Source organism: Cetorhinus maximus, chromosome 17 (genome assembly GCF_964194155.1).
Source record: "Cetorhinus maximus chromosome 17, sCetMax3.hap1.1, whole genome shotgun sequence".
Classification (NCBI taxonomy): domain Eukaryota; kingdom Metazoa; phylum Chordata; class Chondrichthyes; order Lamniformes; family Cetorhinidae; genus Cetorhinus; species Cetorhinus maximus.
This window is the reverse complement of record NC_135895.1, coordinates 10,386,788-10,399,461: the sequence shown is the minus strand read 5'-3', so window position 1 is coordinate 10,399,461 and position 12,674 is coordinate 10,386,788.

Genomic DNA, 12,674 nt, shown 5'->3' with positions numbered 1-12,674 from the left:
CCTGCAGTCATGTCCTGGAACTGAGATGATTGGCCTCCAACAATCACAACCATAAGACCATAAGATATAGGAGCAGAAATTAGGCCATTCGGCCCATTGAGCCTGTTCCGCCATTCAATCACGGCTGATAAGTTTCTCAACCCCATTCTCCCGCCTTCTCCCCGTAACCTTTGATCCCCTTACCAATCAAGAACCTATCTATCTCGCTCTTAAATACACTCAATGACCTGGCCTCCACAGCCTTCTGTGGCAATGAATTCCATAGTTTCACCACTCTCTGGTTAAAGAAGTTGCTCCTCATCTCTGTTCTAAACTGTCTTCCCTTTGCTCTGAGGCTGTGCCTTCGGGTCCTAGTCTCTCCTACTAATGGAAACATCTTCCCCACGTCCACTCTATCCAGGCCTTTCAGCATTCTGTAAGTTTCAAACAGATCCCACTCATCCTTCTAAACTCCATCGAGTATAGACCCAGAGTCCTCAAACGTTCCTCATATGTTAAGCCTTTCATTCCTGGGATCATTCTCATGAACCTCCTCTGGACCCTCTCCAGGACCAGAACATCCTTCCTGAGATACAGGGCCCAAAATTGCTCACAATATTCTAAATGTGGTCTGACCAGAGCCTTATAAAGCCCCAGCAGCACATCCCTGCTTTTATATTCTAGTCCTCTTGAAATAAATGCCAACATTGCATTTGCCTTCCTAACTACCGACTCAACCTGCAAGTTAACCTTAAGAGAATCCTGGACTAGGACTCCCAAGTCCCTTTGCAATCCAGATTTCTGAAATCTCTCCCCATTTAGAAAATAGTCTATGCCTCTATTCTTCCTACCAAAATGCATGACCTCACACTTCCCCACGTTGTATTCCATCTGCCACTTCTTTGCCCATTCTGCTAACCTGTCTAAATCCTTCTGCAGCCTCCCCACCTCCTCAATACTACCTGTCCCTCCACCTATCTTTGTATCATCTGCAAACTTAGCCAGAATGCCCTCAGTTCCTTCATCTAGATCACTAATGTATAAAGTGAAAAGTTGTGGTCCCAACACGGACCCCTGCGGAACTCCACTAGTCACCAGCCGCCATCCTGAGAAGGACCCCCTTATCCCCACTCTCTGCCTCCTGCCACACAGCCAGTCTTTTATCCATGCTAGTACCTTGCCTCTAGCACCATGGGCTCTTATCTTACTGAGCAGCCTCCTGTGCGGCACCTTGTCAAAGGCCTTCTGGAAGTAAAAGTAGATAACATCCATTGGCTCTCCTTTGTCTAACCTGCTCGTTACCTCCTCAAAGAATTCTAACAGATTTGTCAGGCATGACCTCCCCTTGATGAAACCATGCTGACTTTGCCCTATTTTACCATGCACTTCCAAGTATTCTGAAATCTCATCCTTAATAATGGACTCTAAAATCTTACCAACGACCGAGGTCAGGCTAATCGGCCTGTAATTTCCCGTCTTTTGCCTCACTCCCTTCTTAAACCGGGGGGGTTACATTAGCGATTTTCCAGTCCTCTGGGACCCTCCCTGACTCCAGTGATTCCTGAAAGATCACCACTAACGCCCCCACTATCTCTTCAGCTATCTCCTTCAGAACTCTGGGGTGTAATCCATCTGGTCCGGGTGATTTAGCCACCCTCAGACCTTTCAGTTTTCCTAGCACCTTCTCCTTGGTAATGGCCACCATACTCACCTCTGCCCCCGCGACTCTCTTGAACCATCTTACTTTGTGCTGGGTATGACTTCAATCAGCGGAGAGTTTTCCCCCTGATTCCCATTGACTCCAGTTTTGCTAGGGCTCCTTGATGCCACACTCGGTCAAATGCCACCTTGATGTCAAGGGTAGTCACTCTCACTTCACCTCAAGTTTAGCTCTTTTGTCTATGTTTCAGTCAAGGCTGTAATGAGGTCAGGAGCTGAGTGGCTCTTGTGGAACCCAAACTGAGCATCACTGAGCAGGTTATTGCTGAGAAGTTCTGTTTGATAGCACTGTCGATGACACCTTCCCATTTTGCTAATGATCGAGAGTAGATTGATGGGGCAGTAATTGGTTGGTTTGAATTTATCCTGCTTTCTGTGGACAGGACATACCTGGGAAATTTTCCACATTGCCAGATAGATGCCAGTGTTGCACCTGTACTAAAACTAATACCAAAACTGGGGAATTTGTAATAAGAAATAAGGAGATGGCATATTAATTGAACTGGTATTTTGCATCGGACTTCATTATAGAGTGTACAAGTAACATCCCAGAAATTGCTGTAAATCAGGAATTTTAAGGGAGGCAGCAAAATTACAATCACCAGGAAAGTGATACTTAGCAAATTGTTGTAGCTTTGGGCTGACAAATCCCCGGGTCCTGATGGGCTTCATCCTAGGGTCTTGAAAGAAGTGGCTAGTGAGATAGTTGATGTGTTGGTTTTAATTTCCCAAAATTCCCTAGGTTCAGGGAAGGTTCCATTAGATTGAAAATAGCAAATGTAACTACTCTATTCAAAAAGGGAGGGAAACAGAAAACAGGAAACTATAGGCCAGTTGGCTTAACATCTGTCATAGGGTAAGTTTTAGAAGCTATTATTAAAGATGTTATGGCAGGACAGATAGAAAACATCAAGGCAATCAGGCAGAGTCAACATGGTTTTGTGAAGGGGAAATCATGTTTAACCAATTATTGGAATTCTTTGAAGGAGTAACATGTTCTGTGGATAAAGGGGAGCCTGTAGATGTACTGTACTTAGTTTGAGAAGCAAGGGGGTGAAAGGTTATCAGGGGCAGGCAGGAAGTTACAATCAGACCAGCCATGATCTTATTGAATGGCCAAGCAGGCCATTAGCCAAGTAGCCTTCTCCTGATCCTAATTCATAAGCTTGTATGTGAAACAGTTTGGCTCGGGGCGCAACTAGTCTTCAGTTCAATTACCGGAATGTTATCAGGGCTCTTTGCCTTTGCAGCATCCAGTGCCTTCAGCTGTTTCTTGATATCATGTCGAGTGAACCGAATTGGCTGAAGACTGGCATCTGTAATGCTGGGGACCTCTAATATCCAACCTGGATTTTGTGTTCAGGTCTCTGCAGTGGGTCACAAAACCACAATATTCAGACTTCTGAAGTCTGAGTTCTATCAGATAAGCCACAGTTGATATTGCGAGTAGCAAAAGGAAATGATCTTAATTTTGTACAAAATATTGGTTGGCAGTATTGGTACGGTAGGTACCATTGTAGGAAATATATCAGAACTTTATCAAATCCCTTCAAAAATTCATATATGCAAGGAATTAGACAATTTTTACAATGCAGTAAAAGATTGACCAAGTCTATCCCTTTTAGATGTCATGAGATATTGGAGCCATGGGAAGGATACAGCAAAGATACAAGCAATAAGCAGTTATTGTTTTTTTGAAGGAAGGCTAAAAAGTTCAGCATTTTTTTGTCAGAGAGTTCTCAAAGTTTTTCAAAATTATGAAAGTTTTCATGAAGAGAAATATTGAAAGATTGTTTCCACTGCTTAGGAATGGATAACAAGAAACCAGACATTCAGTTATCTCAGGAGAATGAAAGAGGAAATTGGAAGAAAATTTTGCACGGAATGGATTGCTAGAACACAATGCCATGCTAAAAGTGGTTATTGAGGAAGGAGCTATAACATTATTCAAAAGGGAATCAGTAGGCATTTCAAGAATATATACAAAGATCTGGAACTGGGATTACAATTGACTGCTGCAGTTGAAGAGTTTACACTAGGACCAGAGTGATGGGCCAAATGGCCTCTTGCCCTGCTGTAAACCCCAGAAGTGCTGATGCTTGTTTAATACACAATGGGACACATCAAGGGAGTGCAGTCAGAATCCTGAGACTTCATTGAGAATCACTGCTCCTTTCCTACGCAACTCAATCTACATCCTGCTATCATCTGACAATTTGGGCTCGATTCTCAGTCTGGGGTAAGGAACCCGACACCTGGATCATTTCCGGGTCCTGACCTTGTGCTGCGTCTTATGTTACTTCTAAACGCAGATCCCCAAATTGGGCCAGAGGTGAGCTTGGCCCCCATTAGGGGCACCGGGCACCACCCAGGAGACAGGAACTGACTCCAGGGTACAGTGCTCATTTAAGCAGCCGGCAGGCAGGAGCAGGCTTGCCACTGCCTCGCAGAATAGAGGAGACAGGAGGGCCAGCCACCTCACAGATCAGCCAAACAGCCAGATGGTCAATGAGAAGTTACTAGAGCCGCTCCGTGTGAATAATTCTTCGTTTCCAAAAGGTTTTATGCAGCAGAAACATCAGTTAATGGCACTCAGCATTGCACTTGGTAGCTGTGCGCAAACATGCACCAGACTGTTCAGGTTTGCCAATCCACAATTTAAGAATCGCCTTTTGGGCCCCTTCCAAGCCCATTAACAAGCTCCTCAGAGAGTTTAGGGGGCAGTTAATTGGAGGCAAGTGGGTTGCCGGCTCCCTCTCTCCACCTTGACTTTGAAAATTCCAGCATATTCCTGAGACATTGGGACATGGAGACGATCTGGGAGCGCTATTTTCAAAGTGAACCTGCACCAGACCTTGGGCCAATGAAAATCAAGCCCTCAAGGTTGCCCTACAGGATCATAGAATAATACATCACAGAAAGAGGCCATATAGCTCACTCAGCTTGCGCCAGCTCTTTGAAAGGCTTATCCAAGTAATCTTGTGTCTCGACTCTGTCCCCCATAGGCCTGTTTAGAGAAAAAAAAATGCTCTTCAAAGTAAATTTTTTTTTACCATATTTCTTCTAATTTTCTCACCTATCATTTTAAATCTGTGTCTTCTGGTCAATGACCCTACTATCATTGGAAACAGTTTCTCTTTTATTTATTTTATCAAAACTCTTCATGGCTTGGAACAACTCCATCCAACGTCCCCTTAAACTTCCTCACGCTAAAGACAGCAATCCCAACTTCTGCACGTGACTGAAATACCACATCTCTGGCATCTTTATAGCACATCTTCACTGCACCCTCTCCAAGGCCTTGACCAGTGGGAGATGCCGTGCATTCAAGGGAATTGGAAGCTCTTTCGATGGCTCGGCCAGGACCAGTTTTGATCCCTGGTCTGCACCGACTTTGTGCGCCTTGGCTGTTGTTTCTGGTGGGAAACTCCAGGCGGCTGCAGATCACCAGGGCTAGGGGGAGGAAAAATCGGCCAAGGTTCCACCTCACATCACGGTGCTATATTCCTAGAATTGGACACAATGCTCCACCTGATGCCCATGCTGTCATTTTATAACGGTTTAGCACAACCTCCTGGCGTGACACGCTCCAGCACAGTTATCATGGTCAAACATTTTATTTTTGATCAATCAGTGTCGCCAAGGGCAGCCTTACTGGTCCTCACCTCATTGCCGTTTATGGGACGTTGCTGGTGAAGGCCTTTCCAACACAACTGTTGTTGTAATTCACTTTGCTATAATGCGCCACGAGGCGTTATACCTGTTTATTTCCTGGGTTTAGCATCCCAGTGAAGGCTGAGATATCAGGTACATGTTTTTTTTTTCCCTTTTCATTGATGATCTGAAGATCAAATGACTTTTGAGAGGACAGGAGGCATAGGATTTCCTGGGGCTATTGGAGAACCGAGCGCAACACATAGATGGAGACTGTACAAGAGGAACATAACAATTGTAAATGAATTAATGGAATACCAGACAATCTCCACTAGGGGGTCCTCCCTGCCCAAATTTCCTGTACTCACTGCACCCAGGTCATCCAACAGCCCCAGCGATAGGAGCCCCCAAACCTCACCTTGTATTTTCCAGCCACTTCTTCGATGGTACAACGGCCAAGAAACAGAATAAATTCTATTATTTTTACCCCTAAGTTTTAAAACAAAATCTTTGTCTGCATCATTCCACTTCCTTCACTTTACAGCTTTTGCAAAAGCACTGAGTTCTTTTTTAAATAGTTTTGCTCCTATTTTCTTCGATACTTTATTTCTGACCTTTTCTTAACGCTCTGACCCCACATTTTTAAATGAGCCGCAGGTCAGATTTGCTCCAATTACCCTGTCGAATAAATCAAGGGAACCTACCTGATAATTAAGCTTGAAAAATCAAGGGAACCTACCTGATAATTAAGCTCGTGAACAATGTAATGATTAAGAAGAATGTACTTGCATTTAGATAGCACCTTCCAAGAATTCAGGACAATCCAAAATGTTTTACGGACTGTGAAGTACTTTGGAAGTGTAGGGACTGTTGTAATGCAGTGAAACGTGGCAGCCAATATGGGCATAACAAGATCCCATAGATTACCAGAGCTACATTTGTTATATGTCCTTGTGTATATAATCCCTATCCCTATTTTTGGATTGAAAATGTTAGGGAAAATGCAGTGCTTATGTATGATGCCTCCTTGTTTCCACTGTCCACTCTACACATATATACACACATTCGACTTTAGAATTGTTGATGTAAAGTTACTGGCCAAATGCCCTATAGAAAGTAGCAGCACAGAAGGGGAAGCTATAAGTTAATTACGTTATGTGGACATATATACAACAATACAAACTTTGGGTACGAGTCCCAGGTAAATTAATTGAACATGCAACCCAAGACTTCACCCCCCAAAATTAAAAGCATCTCTCCCTGAGTCGCTTTTAAATGGGTGTTAATTTAATATCTGTGCATCATGTGCACTCTTTGGGCAATTGTGTGGGTTGTGGTGGCTAGGAGGAAGCTACACATTTTGAAATGCCAGCCACAACTCAATTGGTACCACTCTCAACTCTGAGTCAAAAGATTCCAGGTCTGAGTGCCGGTCCAGGATTTGAGCGCAGAAGTCAAGGCTGACACTCCAGTGCAGTGCTGAGGGAGTGCCGCACTGGCGGAGGTGCCAACTTTCAGATGAGATGTTAAGCTGAGGCCCAATGTCCCTCCTTGGGGTGGGGGGGGGTTGATCCTGGGACACTATTTCAAAGAAGAGCAGGGGAGTTCTCCTTGGGTGTCTTAACCAGTATTTATCCCTCAACCAAAATCGCAAAGTAAAACAGAGAATCTGGTTATTATCAGAATACTGTTTGAAAGTTTGCTGTGCGTATACTAGCTGCCTCGATACCTACATTACAAGCATGACTATGCTTCAAAAAATACTTTATTGGCTGTAAAGCATTTTGAGATATCTGGTTGTTACGAAAAGCGCTATGTAAATGCAAGTCTTTCTTTTTTTCTTTTATTATCTTTAATACTTGGAACAATTGCAAATTAAAGTTTTATAGGTTTTTTCCAACAGATCCCCCATGGCAGTGCATCCAAGGGTTCAGAGGATTATGCCGAAAGCAGGGGAGCTTACAAAACAGCAAGCCCTGGCATGCTCCATGAATAGCCAAGCTTGCTGGCGATCATTAACAAAAATTAATCCTAAGATGTGCGTGTGCAAGATGTAGCCTAGGTTTTGTTGAGTTTCTTTAGTGGAAATTAGACCCGGGAACACCTCAGGAACTTGTGCCTTCACCTCTTAAGACAAACACAGTGCTTCAGTGGGAAACCTAATGTTGGGTTTTATTGACTCGTTGCACTGCATTGAAGCACTGTGCACCTGTTTAGCTGTGATTTGTCAGTGTCTAATGAATTCGGAGCCAATCAAGTGTAACTGCGGCTTTGACTTCGCATATCAAGTGCGACACATGAGGTGTGACACTGAAAGTGGGGCAGATGATAAAAAGCACACTGTTCACTTTATATATTCAGCAAAATTGTGCTTGCAAATGAGTAAACCTTGCCAGTTGTGTCCTAGTAACAGACCGTTGGCAGGATTTGAAATTAATTTTAAAGTAATATGTGAGAATGTCACATGATTTGCAGGTTTGACTGACATTTTAAGACTATTTTCACTACAATCTTACTGAAGGCAATCAGATAATTAATAAAGGTTAACGTTTAAATCCATATTTATCCAGCGATTGAATATCAGTGATGGTTCACAGAACAGCTGCCAGGTTCCATCCCGGATGGAATTGACTGATAACTGATTAAGAACCGTCACAATACACAGCTTCGAGCAGAAGCAGTTTAGAAGATAAAGGCGTTTTATATAGGAAAGCAGAATCTAAAAACAAAATATTGTGATACTGGGAATATAAAACAAAAATGGGAAATGCTGGAGAAGGCCAGGAAGCATCTGTGGTGACAGAGAAGCAGTTAATATTTCAGGTTGATAACCTCTCATCACAGCCCCTTTATATAATACCTTCTCACAACTTCAGGGTCTTACAAGTGACATATTATTTTTAAATATGGTCACTGTTGTGCAGACCACCATAGCAGCTAATGTCCGCATTCTGATCCTTAAGCAACGCATCAAATGTTTGTTGATCAGCCTCTTTAAGGGTGTTGTTGAGAGAGGAATTTTGGTTCAGCTTTTTCCTTGCCCTTTCTCAAAGTGACTACAGGCAAAGCTTTGAAACTTTTGGGCTCACTTGTAGTGGGCAAAGGCCAGCAGCAGGTAAACCGAAAGTTTGTGGAGAGCATTTGGCCATATGGTTCTTTTAACTCAGCCACAGGCTTTCCCTCTCTGGGTTTCTTGACCAATTGGAGCAAGAGGGCTTGTTTCACGACCAGCACTTTATCTCTGCGCAACCCTGTGTTTCACCCAAGTCAGCTCTGTTACCATCTCAAATGGTAAGTTTGAGGTGGAAAAGCTCTTCAAATAAGGAATTTTGTTTTGATGGTGAAGGGAGGAACATAGAAGCAAAATCCAAATGGGAGTCGGGCGATTACTTGAATAGTTTAAAACCCAAAAATACCACGGGATGATAGTTTCCTTCAACTCTTTCCCAACACAGCTCTCCCCTTTTGACCCAGTGAGTCTTCCAGGCTATTTCAATGTTTCACTGGTGTTGAACTTGGTGATATATCACTCTCTCTACTTTTATTCCTTCACCAACAAACAACGACACATGTGACTGACTCTCATTAGTCACAACCACACATCATCTTCCTAATTCCAGTCTTTTTATTAAAAAAAACTGTTCATAATATTTTATGACATTAATGCAATGCGAACGAGGAATGGAGGTTAAAATAAGTTCAGCATAGTCCACATTACAATAAATTTACTCTTATGGAAAGATCAGCAAAACATTACTGATTTTGCTCTATATCAGAATTTATGTAAATGTCACAAAGTCTGGTCAGACTGCTGAGGTTGAATTGCCTCTTTCAGCAACTTTACTGGAATAATATTATTGTGATATGAAAAGTGAGAAATGGCAATATTTCCTTGAGTATTCATGTTTTAACACATTTAACTTTTTAGTAAAAAAATATAATCTTAGATGTAGTAGATGATTAAATTGAAATTCCTACCTCGTCCTTTAAAATAAAATGCATTCAGTTGAATTCCACCACAATCTTTTGAAGTATGCTCCAATTATCCTTTACGCAATCTGCTTCAGGAAACTCATTTAATAACTAGCATTTTTATCCACATACTCTGCGGAGTGGAGACAGCGGTGTAGTGGCAATGTCATTAGACGCATCATCCAGGGGCCTGGGCTAATGCTCCAGGAAATTGGGTTCACACAGCAGCTGGGAGAATTTGAATTCAATTAATAAATCTGGAATATCAAGCTAATTTCAGTAATGGTGGCCATGACAAACCCATGTCAAAATCGACCTGGTTCACTCATGTCCTTTCGCGAAGGAAATCTGCCATCCTTACCTGGTCTGGCCCACTTGTGACTCCAGACCCACAGCCATGTGGTTGACTCTTAACTGCCCTCTGAAATGGTCGAGGAAGCCACTCGGGTTCAAGGGCAATTAGGGGTGAGCCACAGATGCTGGCTTTGCCAGTGATGCCCACATCCCATGAAAGGGCAGAGAAAATTTAAAAATTGATGCGTGTCACTTCCCTCAGTCAGAATTTGCAACGGAGATCTCAAAAGCAAGGAGTGATTATTGCGATTTGGGGTGGGATAGGCTATGGGCAGCAGAGTTTATGATGCTGAAATTCACAGGGCATGGAGAATGGGAAGTCATCCAGGCTGGCACTGGAGAAATTGGGCTGCATTTTGCATGCCCAGGCTGGGTGTGTTTTCGGCGACAAGGTGGGGGGTGGAGCATGTAAAATAGGGCGGGTGCCCATCCCACTACCTTCCTGCCCACCCTCAAGACCACCCCCATAATCCAGGGGCTGGGCAGGCGCTGAAATTGGCAGCCTATTTAAATATATAATCAAGGGTCAATTCGGCTTGTTATCAAGTCAATTGACTGCGATAATATGCTGCCCATGCCATAAAACATTTTGCGTGGGCAGTCACACAACGGTAAGCCCAATTTTTGAAAAGAACGTTTTCAAAGGGCAGGGAGGAAGAGGGGGTACTATCTTCAGGGGTTGCCCTTTTCCAATCAGGGAATGGCTCCCCTAAGATAGAACCCCCTCCCTTTCTTCCTATCCGCCTGTTGCATTAAACACACCACTCCCACAGCAACACCCCCCAGCTCTCCCTCCCTGACCTCCCCAAACCCGCCACTGCCCCCACCCCGCCCGTCCAAGACCCCGGCCTAATCTGTCCCTGGGTCTATTGGGCCTTCTTCTTCCTATCGGCAGCATGCACTAACGCACTTTTGGCGCTGCTAGGGCTGATGGTGCTGCCGGCCAATCGGATTGGCTGGCAACTCCTGAGGGTGGGACCTCCTCCCCTCCAGTGAGGGGTGGGTGTCTCACATTGCCCCTATGTAGCCCACCCGCAATGCATTATGGCTGCAGGCCAGACTGGCATGGAGTGGGTCAGCTCCACACTAACTTTGCTTCTGGAGATTGGGGTGGGTTTGGGGTGGGCATGTCCGCTCTCCCCCATAATATCCTGCTCCTTGAGTCCAGAGGTAAGAATGGTCAGGATAAGCGTGTAAGGTGTTGAGCTTATTCCTTATCTGGTCCGGGGAGCAAGGCCCTTTTAACATCAGACACCACAATGACCCACTCCGCCACCATTTCCACCACCTCCTCCAGCCCGCTAGCCTTCTGCACGCCTGTAACGTGGAAAGGGTCTTCAGCATGCCTCTGATAAAAATTGTCCTCATTTCCAATCTGTTCTGGTATAGGAGGTCGCCATTTATTTTGCACTAGTGTCGACTTGCATTTGCCAATAACATCAACCGAGGAAGATTCTACCGAGATTTGGTATAATTGGAAGCAAAGCATATCTCCAGGAAGCCCTGCTAAACTTTGCATCTGGATTGAGCTTTCATATAGCTGCAGATGGCAGTTCTATCCAAAGGAATATTTTAGAAAGAAGAAAATATCTTTGATACTTGCCATGTACTGCCCGTGAATGCTTAGGTTTTTTTTTCCGCCCTTGTAGTTGCTTGTCTTTTGATTCTCTTCGTTTCTGGAAAGAGAAAGCCTTGAACTGCAGGTAGTTACTTACTTTTGAGTTGCTAGGAAACAGCCAATCCCCAGAGCAACAGGAAGAACAGAGGAATTGTAAATGTGTGGAAATCCAAAGTTAAAGGAGGTGTAAGGCCTGTCAATATTGGAGGCAGATAGGTTAACGTTTTCAGGTGTAGTCCCTTTGGTCAAGAGCTCGATACAGACATGAAGCATTCGCTTTCAATCTCCAAGCCCTGACTGTATCTCAGGTAGCTGAATTCCTGCCAGATGTTTGGGGCCCTAGCTTCCTGCTGATCGCTTGAGATCTGGGCCACTTACAGTTGACAGTCGGACAGCTGTGTCTCTTTAGATTAGGCACCATGACAGCACGGATGCTGCCAAATCATTACATCATTTTTATAATGCTGGAAACATTTACCAGATCAGGCAGCATCTGCAGAGAGGTAACAGTCAGGCTAACATTTTAGGATGGTGGCCTTTCTTCAGATGCAGCTGGGAGGTCACATATTTAGGGTGCAACCATTTTAGGGTTAAAATCAAAAGGAAAAATTCCTTTTCAAGCTCTCCTCAAATATCATGGTTCTTGGAAAGGAACATGCATTTATAAAGTTCCTTTTGTGCATCTTGGGATAATAGCACAGGCATAATGGAAAATAGCTCCCTTCTGAGCTGTAGAATTCTATGTCCCAAAGCACTTTATAGCCAATGAAGCACTTTTGAAATGTAGTCACTGTTATAATGTAAGAAATGTGGCAGCTGATCTTACACACCACGGTTTGTCTTTCCCTCTTGGTATGGCTCTATTTTGCTGATGGACCTCTGATTGGAAAAAAAAACATTTATGGGATGTGGGCTTCGCTAGCTGGGCCAGTATTTATTGCCCATCCCTAGTTGCCCTTGAGAAGGTGTTGATGAGCTGCCTTCTTGAACTGCTGCATCCCATGTGGTGTAGGTACACCCAAAGTGCTGTTAGGAAGGGAGTTCAAGGACTTTGACCCAGCGACAGTGAAGGAACGGCAATATATTTCCAAGTCAGGATGGTGAGTGACTTGGAGGGGAACTTCTAGGTGATGGTTTTCCCATCTACCTGCTGCCCTCGTCCTTCTAGATGATAGTGGTCATGAGTTTGGAACATGCAGTTTGACTGGTTGTCTGACTAGCTGTATCACCTTCTCCAAATTTAAGTCTTCTTTGGATTGCAGTGGTCAGATAGGGTGTCATCGATAACTCTGTCTACAATGCAGACTCGTAGCAGCTCAGTTTTAAGATCACCATATTTGCAACCTTCAGCCAGTCAATACAATTAATTGATAAATGT